We start from the raw sequence: 11,506 nt of genomic DNA on the forward strand, positions 1-11,506 counted from the left end.
GTTAAGCGTCCGACTCTTGGTTTTGGATCAGGCCATGATCTCACTGTTTGAGAGTTCGAGCCCTGCCTTCGGCTCTGTGCTGGCACATGGAGCCTGCTTGGGATTCTCTCTCTCCCTCTCTCTCTGCCCCTCCCCAACTCATGTTCTCTCATTCTTTCAAAATAAAAAAAATAAATAAATAAAAAGAAAAACTTTCTTTGAAAAGCAAGCAAGCAAGCAAGCAAGCAATCAACACTTGTAACAGCCAAGGGTTCCCCTAGCCTGGGACACTGTCTCCCAGCTGGACTGGAGGGCCTGGCAGAGGCTTCCACTGGGGAGCCTATGGCGGCCAGGAAGCATAGGCAGCCTGCAGACAAGCCTTCTCCCTGGGCCGTGTGTTTCATCTCTGCAAGTGCTAACATCACTTTACAAAGCATTTTCAAGTAACATTTTCCCTCTTCAAAGACCTCACATAGTTCAGCTTTACTCTTCAGGACCCTGTATTTTTCTGAGGGAGCTGGCTTAGAATTGGTTTTGATTTCTGTGCACTGCATTGTTATCACTTAATTCCCATTGGTGAGCCAATCTTCTTTGCTTTTGTTCTTCAAAGGAAGGCCACGTTCAGTGTCTGTCTGACATTTTTGTGGCTTCCTTCCTCAGTTGCTGGTATAATCAGCTCCACTTGGTTCCCTGTGTGGCAGGTCTTCAGTTTCCCTAAGTTATCCGGAGCAGCCCTCAGCAGAGCGGTAGGGACTGCTACTACCGGCCTAGTGGCCTCACCTCAAGCAGCAGGGCACTCGTGACGGTGGGACAAGAGGAAGACATTGCAGTGTCACCGCCGGCTAGCTCAGGGACAGCCCTGTCTGTTGCCTGGTGCCATCCCAGATGTCTTAGGTGGACCCGGTGAACCCAGGGTGAAGACCTCAGAGGGCTTCGTCCCCGACACGTGCAGCTGTTCCTGGCCTGGCCCAGAGGACAGGGCCACCACGCAGGGCAGCCCCGCCCCCCTCTCCTGAGGGATTCTGGAGCACCTTCAGATCATTCCTATCCTCGGCGCTGAGACAGAGATTACACACAGTTCCCCACCCTTGGGGGACTGGGACACAGTCTTTGACTCTCTCACCCGGGAAAGCCTCTGCGGACAAGATCCTGACACCAAGCTGTCGTTTCGAAGAGGTTTTCCTCATCAGCACAGGAAGTGATCTCCATCCCCGGGCGGTTGCAAGGTCCCAGAGTCAGCATTTCCAGTGCGGCCCAAGGGCAGGGCAGGTGGAAGACGGCCAACGGGCACCTTCCCTGGACCCTGAGGAAGAAGCCCTCTCATGGAGGTGGCAACCAGTATTTCCTGGTGCAGGCATTGGTTTACATGCAGTTTACTAGAAATCAAAGTCCTCTTGTAAGGTGGACTTTGAGCCATATTAGTGGAAGGGATCTTGTCTTTTGACAAAAGCCCATGTTCAGGGTAATGATGTAAAAATAATAGCAACATTCACAGAGCACTGATCACGTGCCCGACACTGTGCTAAGCACACATGTCCTTTTCATTCTTACAGCAACCTAGGACGCTGGTACTGTTATCTCTACAGAGGAGTAAATTAAGGCACAGAAAGGTTAAGAAACTTGTCCAAGGTCACACAGCCGAGGAGTAGCAGAACAGAGGTTTGAACCCAGCCAGCGGGCTTAAGTATGTCACTGTTGCACTACTTGCCTCTCGAGGTATTTATAGTTTAGGCCGTGGCTGCTATAAGGTTTCAGCTCATGGTTTGGAAAGGTCAGCGGCTCACGAACACCGCCAGCTCCCAGCAACAGCCTGGCGCATTCTGGCAACTTTGGGTCTCAGAGTGGAGGAGGGTTATTTTGCATGTTGACGAGTTTGAGTGAGGTACAACCACACCATAGCAGGGTAAGCTGCATTCTGAAGGACTCCACGTGGCGAAAATGAATTCTAAAGGTCTAAGTGCTTTGGTCATTGTCAGGAGCAATCTTTGGAAACCTTTGAACGTGTTTTTGAGCGAAGAGAGGAAAGAGGCCCTGTGGCTGCCGCAGGTATTCCCCTGGACAGCCCTGTGTGCGGACACGACAGACATGCTCGCCAGGGCCGAGAGCTGTGACTCCCACGGCGTTGTACACGCGTGGGGCGAGGAGTCCCCGTCACGGTTCCATTCCCCGCACGGCTCTATCAGGTCGCGGGCGCAGCTGTGTGACTGCAAACACGGGCCCAGGTCAGCTTTTAGCTCGAATACTTTTCCTTACTGCTTTCAGCTTCTGTTTCCCTCGTCACACCGACCCACAGCGCCCGGTTCAAGGAGCACAGACTGTCTCCAGAGGCTCGAAGCCCCTGTCCGGTGCAGGACGAGGGAGATCCCTGCTCTGGAAAGAAGCCCAGCGGCCAAGGATGGCGCTTCCTGACCCGGCTGCCATCTCGCAGTCTGCTGCCTGCCGCTCGGGCCCAGGAGAGAGGCGGTTCTTATCCTGGGTGCTGCTCTGGAGCTTTGGAAGAAAGGCTACTAGTGGGAAAGCCCCCAAAGCCCACAGACGTGGCTGATTTTTCACAAGAGTGTCTTCCCTCCAGATGAGTTCCCTGGTTGTGGCCTGACCCCCTTCCCCCAGTCAGTGTGAACTTAGTCATGGGACCTTGGAGCCTCAGCCACTGGGGCGTCGTCCTGGCCCCATCCCCTGAAGTGGAATCTTGGCAGGACGTCTTGCCTCCGGTGCACTTTTCTTGCCTGGAGGGCAACAACAGTCCGGCCACGCTGACGTCTCCTTTTGCCTCCAGGTGACCAGCACTACACTCTGCCACGAGGACCGGGAGCTGCACAAAGAATGTCCCCTAAGTAGAATCAGACTGAGAGACTCAGTTGTTCATTCAAGAAATATTTACTGACCATCTGCTATTGCCGGGCACAGTGATAGGCAATGGGCATAAGATGAGGTAAGAGAGAGTCAAGGTCATTGCCCTTGAGGAGGTTGCAGTCTTGGTGCAGGGCAGATGTTGGAGATCTCTACAAATATGTTAAATACCTATGTACTGTGATGAGCACAAGGTAGGAAGTAAAGAGTGCCATAATAGAGAACGACAGGATAGGAGCCTTTCTAAAGAAGCTTGAAGGCTAAAGGGAGGAATGCTCTAGGCAGAGGGGCCTGGGACAGAGCTGGGTGGACTCCAGGACCTCGACCAAAAGCCAGGATGGTGGCAGGGGGTAGAGGGGGGGGGGGGGGGGGGGGGGGGGGGGGGGCCAGGCCCTGCAGGCCTTGGGGGCCACAGGAAGGAATCCATTTATTCTAAACACAACAGGGAACCACTGACAGGTTTCCAGCTGGGGAATGACCTCTGATTAAAGGTTCACTCTGTCTTCTATTGAACAAATGCAGGTGGAGCAGAAAGAGAAGCAGGGAGATCGGTCAGGGGTCATTGGGCAAGAGGGTAACAGAGACGATGGAGAGAAGTGGGTGGATAGGAAATATGGTTTGGAGATAGATTGATAGGATCCCGTGAGGGATTAGATGTGTAGGGTGAAGAAAAGAGTGGGTGGGGGACCGAGAGGGACTTTTGGCTTCAACAGTAAGCAGCTTGACAGAGGTTTCACTCACCGAGTTGGGGGTTGGCAGTGAGATGAAGGGCTCCTCCAAGTCATCCTAAGTTGAAGCGCTATCAGACCTTGAAGTGGAGATGGCCGCTTGAGAGAGACTTAAAGGCCGGAGTGGGTCACCATGGCTGGAGGGGGAAGGATGTGGAGAGAGACCCAGAGTTAACAGGGAGTTGTTCATGAGGGCTTCTGGACACTAGGCAGGGTTCGGGGACCCAGGCATCAAGGCACCATCTTGGGCACATTCCCACCCAGGGACTGGGCATGGCTGTACTTGGTTGGGCAAGAACAAGTGTGAGGATGGCATGATGACATGAAGTGCCATTTGGAGAAGTGTCCCTAGGAGATGTGGCCAAACCTCCTTATGGCTGATTCATCGAATCTGAGTGGTGACAGGTACCAGGTCCTCTCTGGCTCAGAATTCCATAGATCCCCTTCAGCATAAATCAGAAAATGGCCGACCAGATACTTTCCCGAAGCCCAAGTTTGCAGAATCATGGACCGTCTGCACTGTTCCTTCAGCCCAAATCCCCCAGGGCAGGAACCACCCCCCCCCCCCCCCGGGTACCAGACTCTGATGAAATGCTCCCTGGGATGGGGGACTGCTAGAAAAGTCTTCGTATTAACTGACACCTGCTCCTCACTGGCCCCTCTGGAAACTATTTAAAGTCTACTCCTTGGGCCTCATATTGGCCCCTCATAATGGCCCCCTGAGAGTTGGAGGTGACCCCCACAGCCCTCTGAACCTTCTCTAGTGTTCTCTTAGATTCCTGCTCAGGTGGCATGTTTCTTGGGCCTTTGTTCTAGTTCATCTGGGTCTTTTCCCAAAATGAACCTTTTTCCAAAATGAACATGTGGCCTGCCGCCCCTAGGCCTCTTGACACTGGTCCCTATCACTGGGGCCCATCGTGTTCCCGTTAGCAAGAATTTGTGGACAGTCTGGCTTGACTTTACTAGCACAGCCTTTACTGATGATGCGACCCTGAAGCACATTTATTTTCCTATCGCTGTCCTGTGGCAGACTCTCAGTGACCACAAAAGAGCCCTTTGCCAGTGTGATGCCAGGGGGAGTGGCAGAACGTACCTGGGCTGGATCTGAGGCACGGAGCCCTAAGATCACCCAGGAAGACAGACTCATTTTCGTTTGGTGTCTGTCTCTCTAACTACCACTGAGATACAGAGAGGAGGGAAGGCACAAACTGAGTCACAGGCCTGTCCTGGACCCTCCAAACAGGATGAGCATGAGGTACCCTCTGTGTCTCCTGGCCTCCCTTGCTGCAGGGGCACATTAACATCTCTGCATATATTAAATGGCTCCGAGCCCTCCTTCGACATTACTAGCAGGAATCTGAGTCTTTGTCAGACGATTCCCTCCCCAAACCTCTCTAGAATTTCCAGGAGTGGTGACACGTGTCCTTGTTTACATGCTGTTCTTTGCCAGCCAGCAGAGGCTCAGATAGGACACTTGAAACCAAAGTGTCACTTCTGATGTCCTTGCCTCTCACTTTTATCTCTAGATCTCCTGCTTCCCCAGCTTCTGCACAGCTCCTGGGGTGCCATGTGTCCAAAATGATGAGGGCTGGGCCCAAATCCTAGGTTCCACCCTGACATGGCACAGCAGCCCAGGCCCCGGGTCTTGGCATGTCCCTTGTGTCAGGGTGCCCCTTACCTAGCCCCCGATGTGGACTCAGCTTTGTGCTGTGGGTGGATGTAGGTGGTGAGAGGATGCTGAGGTACATGTGATGTAGGATGTCAGGTGGGGGTGGGTGGGCTCCTGGGAAAGAGTGTCCTGTACACTGGAGGAAATGCAGAGGGTCTCAGGTGGGAGGGCCCTGGGTGGGTCTCTCGAACTTTTCCTGGCCCTACCCCCAGGTCTCGGGCTGCCCCAGGTAATCCTGACACACAACAGGTCTCCTTCCTCTCAGGGCCCCCAAGCGGGTAATGGGATTTGCAGGCAATTTTCGAATGTCAAGGAGCACAACGAAAAGAGCATATGAGCCTGTGATGAATGGCTCTGGCCACACTCATACCTAAAGTTTTTGGTTGACAAAATCTTTCAAAACACAGAGTCTGTAGAAGAAATTTTAAAAGGCATCTTTAGGAGTGTGAAGGGTAGGATATAGTCCAACCCCTCATTGCACAGCAAGTCTTGGCAAGTGGACTTTTCTGGCCTGGTCGGTGCCCTCGGGACCAGAAGCCAGGAGGTGGATGCTGAGTGGTCTCTTGGGATCCCGCGCCCAGGTTGTCCCCTGTGGGATGAACCTTCTGGATCCCACGTGGGGGCCAGGCAAGCACCGCTCCGTGACCTAGTCACCCATGGCTCCAGCAGTCCCCCCACCCAGGCAGCTCCCACTGCCCTTCTCTCTGGGGTCGCAGCAAGCGCCTAACTATAAGCCAGGGTGAGGGCAAAGGTCAGGCAGGAGATCCTCAGTTGCCTGGATGTCTCAGAATACCCTTCATCCATCATGTGGGGGTCCCCATCCCTGCCTCTTGGGGATAAGAGACATTGAGATGTATTTTAATTGGACAGTATTTTCGGGGATTTGTTTAGGGCCAAGGTGAAGATTGAGCAGTCTGCAGGGCTCCCACATAGGCAATGGGAAGAACCGCGTCAACCCAAGACCGTGGGCTTGTTTATTGGTCATTCTTGGTTAACAAGGGCACGATCTCTAGCTCCTCGTTTTTGCTTTGGCTGTGACATAGTTGAAGGAAATGGAGAATTTTACAAGGTATCCAGAGGCACAGTCAGGTTACTGGTTTTGATGAATGGTCAGGTATGCAGGATATAGGACACCCGGAAGGAGAGCTCAGGTGCTGTTGGATACAGCTTCAGATTCCGCCACGGAGGGCACTTTGCTGGGAACTTCAGGGATGGCAGGAGCCAAGTGTGGCAGCTGGAAGATGTGATCTCACTTATTTAAAAGAAATGCAAAATGAAAGCGTGCTGGGACAAGGCGTTATTTCAGATGTGCTTCTGCACTTCCAGAGATCCCAGCTGATGAAGAAAGCACCCAGGACAGAAGGAGGAAGGGGAGTTCTGAGAGCCCAACTCTGCCTCCAGCATCGTGCCATCTCTTGGGTTGGACTGAAGGTTCTAAATAACACCCCTCCCCCCGAAACACACACGCGTGGACACACTCGTGGGCAACTTCCGAGCCTTGCTGCTGCAGGGGACAGATTTGAGCTTGCCTGCCTGGCATGTTTAGACACATCAAACTCACAGTTACTTTCTGCCCCTCCTGCCCAGGACCCAGGTGCCCAAGAATCCTGCCTCTGCCGCGTATCACTCAGGAACCACAGCTCCAACCTCGCTCATCCCCGTGCGGCCTCTCTGGAACAGTCCATGGGTGGCTGACTTGAGAAGGAAAGAGTGCAGAAAGCAAGCAAGGGATTGCGCTGTTCTGTTGGGCGTCTGGAAATCTCAGTGGCCTGAGTGCCCAGAGAGTGGACTGTGTTCTGCAGGCTCAGTTTCCCTCCAAGGCTCACCGATCCGCTTCCACAACTCACTGATGGCATCATATATGCACTGTGTGTTTACTATTGACAAATGTAAGCTTAAACACTTTACAAGCCAGAGCTGTGTGTACTTGAAAATCCTTCAGTGATTCTATCATCCTGTTCAAGTCACACAAATTCTAGGATTTTATCACCAGTAGTGAGTTCCTCTCTGTGAACAGCAATGTGGGGAAGAAGGAGTGGTGAGTATACCTCCAAAGTGACCATGGACAGAAACATTTCTCATTTAGACCAACACGAACGCCTACCTTCACTGGCCCGGTGGTGGGAAGTTCTCTGCTGGAAACCCCTTTGTGCGGCAAATATGTGTTACAACACTTTGTAGGGTTAACCGACATCGATGAAGCCGAACTGACAGAAGTCTGTAGTTAAAAGGCAAGACTAACAACTAATTAAAACTACAGCCGCTTCAGCTAGTGTGCTTCAAGCCCTGCGAGTGTGCGTTCATGTAGGAGCTCTGCCGCCTGAATGCTGGCCAGACTTCTCACCAGGGCTCAGCACCAGAATCCTCCATAGTCTCTGAAAGCACGCTGAGAAACTAAGTTTATACTGCATGGTGGGAAAATGTTATGGTTTAAAATTCCTCCTGGGGGTGGTAGCGCCTGGGTGGCTCAGTTGGTTAAGCGTCCCACTCTTGATTTCAGCTCAGGTCATGATCTCATGGTTGTGAGATCAAGCCCTACATCGGGTTCCACACTGGGCATCAAGCCTGCTTGAGATTCTCTCTCTCTCTCTCTCTCTCTCTCTCTCTTCCTCTACCCCTCTCCCCCTGCTCACGCTCTCTCTCTTTCTAAAAAAAAAAAAAAAAAAAATCCTCCTAGGAAGGGAAACATTTGTAAAACATCCCTTGACGGGCCCTTGGTTTAGAAGATGAGCTGGCCAACAGACCTGAATCAGGTGGAAGTGTCCAGGGACAGACGGGGTGGGGACAGTGTCCATCTGGGGGGAGGAGACAAGGGAGGAGCAGCCAGATGGTCAGAACCCTCTTTGCAATGTGACCTTGCTGTGACAACATCCCTCTTATGGACTGAATTGTATTCCCCCTCCCCAAATTCATATAGTTAAGTGCCTAACTGTCATATAGTTAATCCCTCATGTGACTGTATTTGGACCTTGAGGGAAGTAACTAGGTTATATGAGGTCCTAAGTGTGAGGCCCTGGTGTGATGGGATTAGTGTCCTTATGAGAAGAGACGCCAGAGATTGAGGACACAGGATGTAGTAGGCTGCTGTCTGCAAGTCAGGAAGAGGGTCCTTACTAGACACCAGCCCCGTCGGACCTTGATCTTGGACTTCCCAGCCTCCAGAACTGTGAGAAAATCGTATCTGTTGTTTAAGCCACGCCATCTGTGGTATTTTGTTATGGCAGCTGGGGCCGACTGTTCAGTCCCTTGACTCTACCAGTCTCGCCTCCTCCCAGCTTGCAAAATGCCTGAGTGCCCCTGGGGTGGACAAGGTGGACCCCAGGGCAGTGTGAGAGGTGGTGGGAGCCGAGAGGCAGAGAAGTACCAGAAGCCCAGGGATCTCAGAGACACCTTGTGAGGGACCCCCACAGGTGGGTAACTGGATTTTGAAGCAGCAGGGGTCTCGGCTGAGAGCCGGGGCGCATAAGTATGGGCGTCAGTAACCGGGAGGCTTCCATCCGGGAGTGTTGGTGGGGAGGCCCAGGATGAAGGAGGACAGAAAGGCTGGGAGGCACGTGGCTTGTGGCTAAGACATGAGAAAGCACCTGGCCTGGGCCTGCTGGCAAGAGGAGGACCATCCAGGCTCTGGGAGCCACAACTACAGCCCGTCTGGAGAAGCACTGCTGGAAGGCAGAGTCCGAGGACCGGGCTCCAGGCGGGAAGCGAGCTCGGCTTTCTCCAGCTTCTGACAGCAGCACTCCCCAGGGTCTCCGGGCCCCACTCCCCGCCCCTTGGTCCTGCTCGCTGGGTGAGTCCCCTGTGAAGAGGGCGTGGATTGGAGGGTGAAAGGGCACGGATACTTCATGTCTTGATCTGACTGCCTGACATCTTGGGGTGGCCAGGGCCTCCCTGGGACCAGGGTACGTCTGACCTTGAGATGAATGGGAAGCTGCTCTGCAGGAGGGAATCAGCACAAGCAGGGCTGGGCCCCTTGAGGGCAGGGGCCAGGCTCCCATGGGGGACACGGGGCTTCAGAACTGGAGGGGTTAATTAAAGAGGGCTTGAGAAAGCCATAAACACCCAGCGATGACTGGCAGGTGCTAATTTCTTCTTTGGTATTCACAATGACTTTCTGTTAATTAAGAAGAGAGCCCAGGGGAGGGGGGGCGGTGAGCCAGACATTCTGGCACAGGCAGGCCGGGCAGGCTGCCCATCCAGGGCCTTCTGAGGGTGAGGGGTGGCCGGGACATGGCTTGACTTTGAGGCCCTGAGAGCAAGGCAGGCCAGCCCCCAGCCCAGGACAGCCTGGATCTCAGGGAGCATCCTCGGGGGACAGGAGGCATTGTGCATGAGCAGGCTGTAGCTTTTAGGTTTCTTTTTGAACCCCTTAAGAGGACTGGAGACATACGAGACCTGGGTGAGTGCTTGGGGTCTCCCGATTCCCACAGAGGCCTTTTTACAGGCTCGGGCAGTGGCAAGGGGACGGCATTCTTCCCTCATGGAGGCGGAGAGAATAAGGCTGTGCTGAGGTCTGCAAAGAGGTTGTGCTGGCGTGGGTGTGGTGAATGGGGAGGCTGCCCCCTCTGGGGGCTGCAGAGGTATGGTTACAAGGTGAAGACCACCCCCAGGCACCTGCTTCCAGCTCCCCTTCATCTCAGGCTCACTGCCCCCCTCCCCCTGAATCCCCACCCACACAAAACCAGGGCTGAGCTGGAGCTCTGGTCTGGGTCACTCTGGACAGCTGGGTTTGTGTACACGTGTGGATGTGCATAAGCGTGTCCTCGGCATACCTGTGTGATCAGGAGTGTGCGCCCATTGCCTTGTCTACACGTGCATTGTGTGTACCGTGGTGTGTGCAAACGCCTGTGTGGATGTGAATGTATGCCTGTTCAAATCCTGATTGTACCACTTGCAAGCTACTTTGGGCCAGCCACTAACATCTCTGACTCCTTCTCTTCATCCGTGAAATGAAGATAATGATAGTGCTGACGTCACGGGGTTTTCGTGAAGGTTATATGAATGTGTGTCACACACTTAGAACATTGAGCCTGGAACCCCCTTCTGTCCTCTACTTCTCCACCTGCTTGGTGAACTCTTAATCATTCAAAACATGGATGAAGGTCAGACAGCATCAGGCCCGCGTCAGGTGCGGGGTCTAGTCTTAGAACCGTGGGCTCAAGGGCAGAACCCCAGTCCTTAAAGAAGCAGAGAGGAGACTCCTGCCTACCTCACACCCATGCAGCAGAGAAAAGGGCTCTGCTGATCGGGGCCCCTCACACTTGGCACACAAATGTAGAAGTAAGCACACTTCCACATATGGGTGTTTTGTACATACCTGTGCGGTGATGCAGGTAGACACAGAATGTGCGCCCACATATCCACACGTAATCCTCCCGGATACAGGAGGTACAAATACTTAGCATCCTCAGTGTTCACAGACAGAACTCACACACATAATCTTTGCACACACACACACACACACACACACACAATGTACATAGATGTAAGCTCTACATTGTGTGCAGACATAATATAGAAGCATAATTTATATGCACAAACTTTGTACACGTATAAGGCACATAATTAGGACACACCGTACTTTGTTCACATGTACGCAAGATTTACACTTTTACATGAGCATTGTGCATACACACACATATACATACACAGAATGCATACCTGTGTACACACAAGGCATATACCGGTAAATGATGAATATACTCTTTATACACAAGGCAGTGCAAGGATTTTAAGTACACATGCTTGCACACACGAGCTACGCAGACAGGCCTGTGACTGTCATCCTCGGGAAAAACCACCCGGAGCCAGTGCCCCTCCCTTTAACCTTCAGCACTGAAGGCTGCATGGGACCCACAGATGGGGAATTAATTGGTGTCATTAACATGTGGCGATGATAATGACTTCCCATCGATCCCAGTGGCAGACGTATGGCCACCCCCAGGTGGAGCTGGGAGCCCAGGATTGGGGGCCAGGCCTCCCTTGCAGAGCTCTGACCTTTGGCGGCCTTGCCAGGAATCCCTGTTCCTCCACCCAGACCATGGTTCCCACAGAGTACAGAGAGAAGGGGAAATGGGAATCCAGGAGGAGATTAGCAACTTGCCCAAGGTCACCTGGCCTGCTGGAGGCTGGGGGCCTGGGGAGCAGGACTCCAGCCCCTCCCATCTGACTTTCCTCTCCTTTCCTGCCCCCTTCCGCCCCCATTTCCTGTTCTCTACTTCTCCATCCTCTCTGTAAGAGAGGTCACTCTGTCTCTCCTTGCTGGCTCCAGGCCCTAGCTCTC

The sequence above is a fragment of the Herpailurus yagouaroundi genome, unplaced genomic scaffold, assembly GCF_014898765.1.
Source record: "Herpailurus yagouaroundi ecotype Mexico unplaced genomic scaffold, PumYag 218, whole genome shotgun sequence".
NCBI classification, from domain to species: domain Eukaryota; kingdom Metazoa; phylum Chordata; class Mammalia; order Carnivora; family Felidae; genus Herpailurus; species Herpailurus yagouaroundi.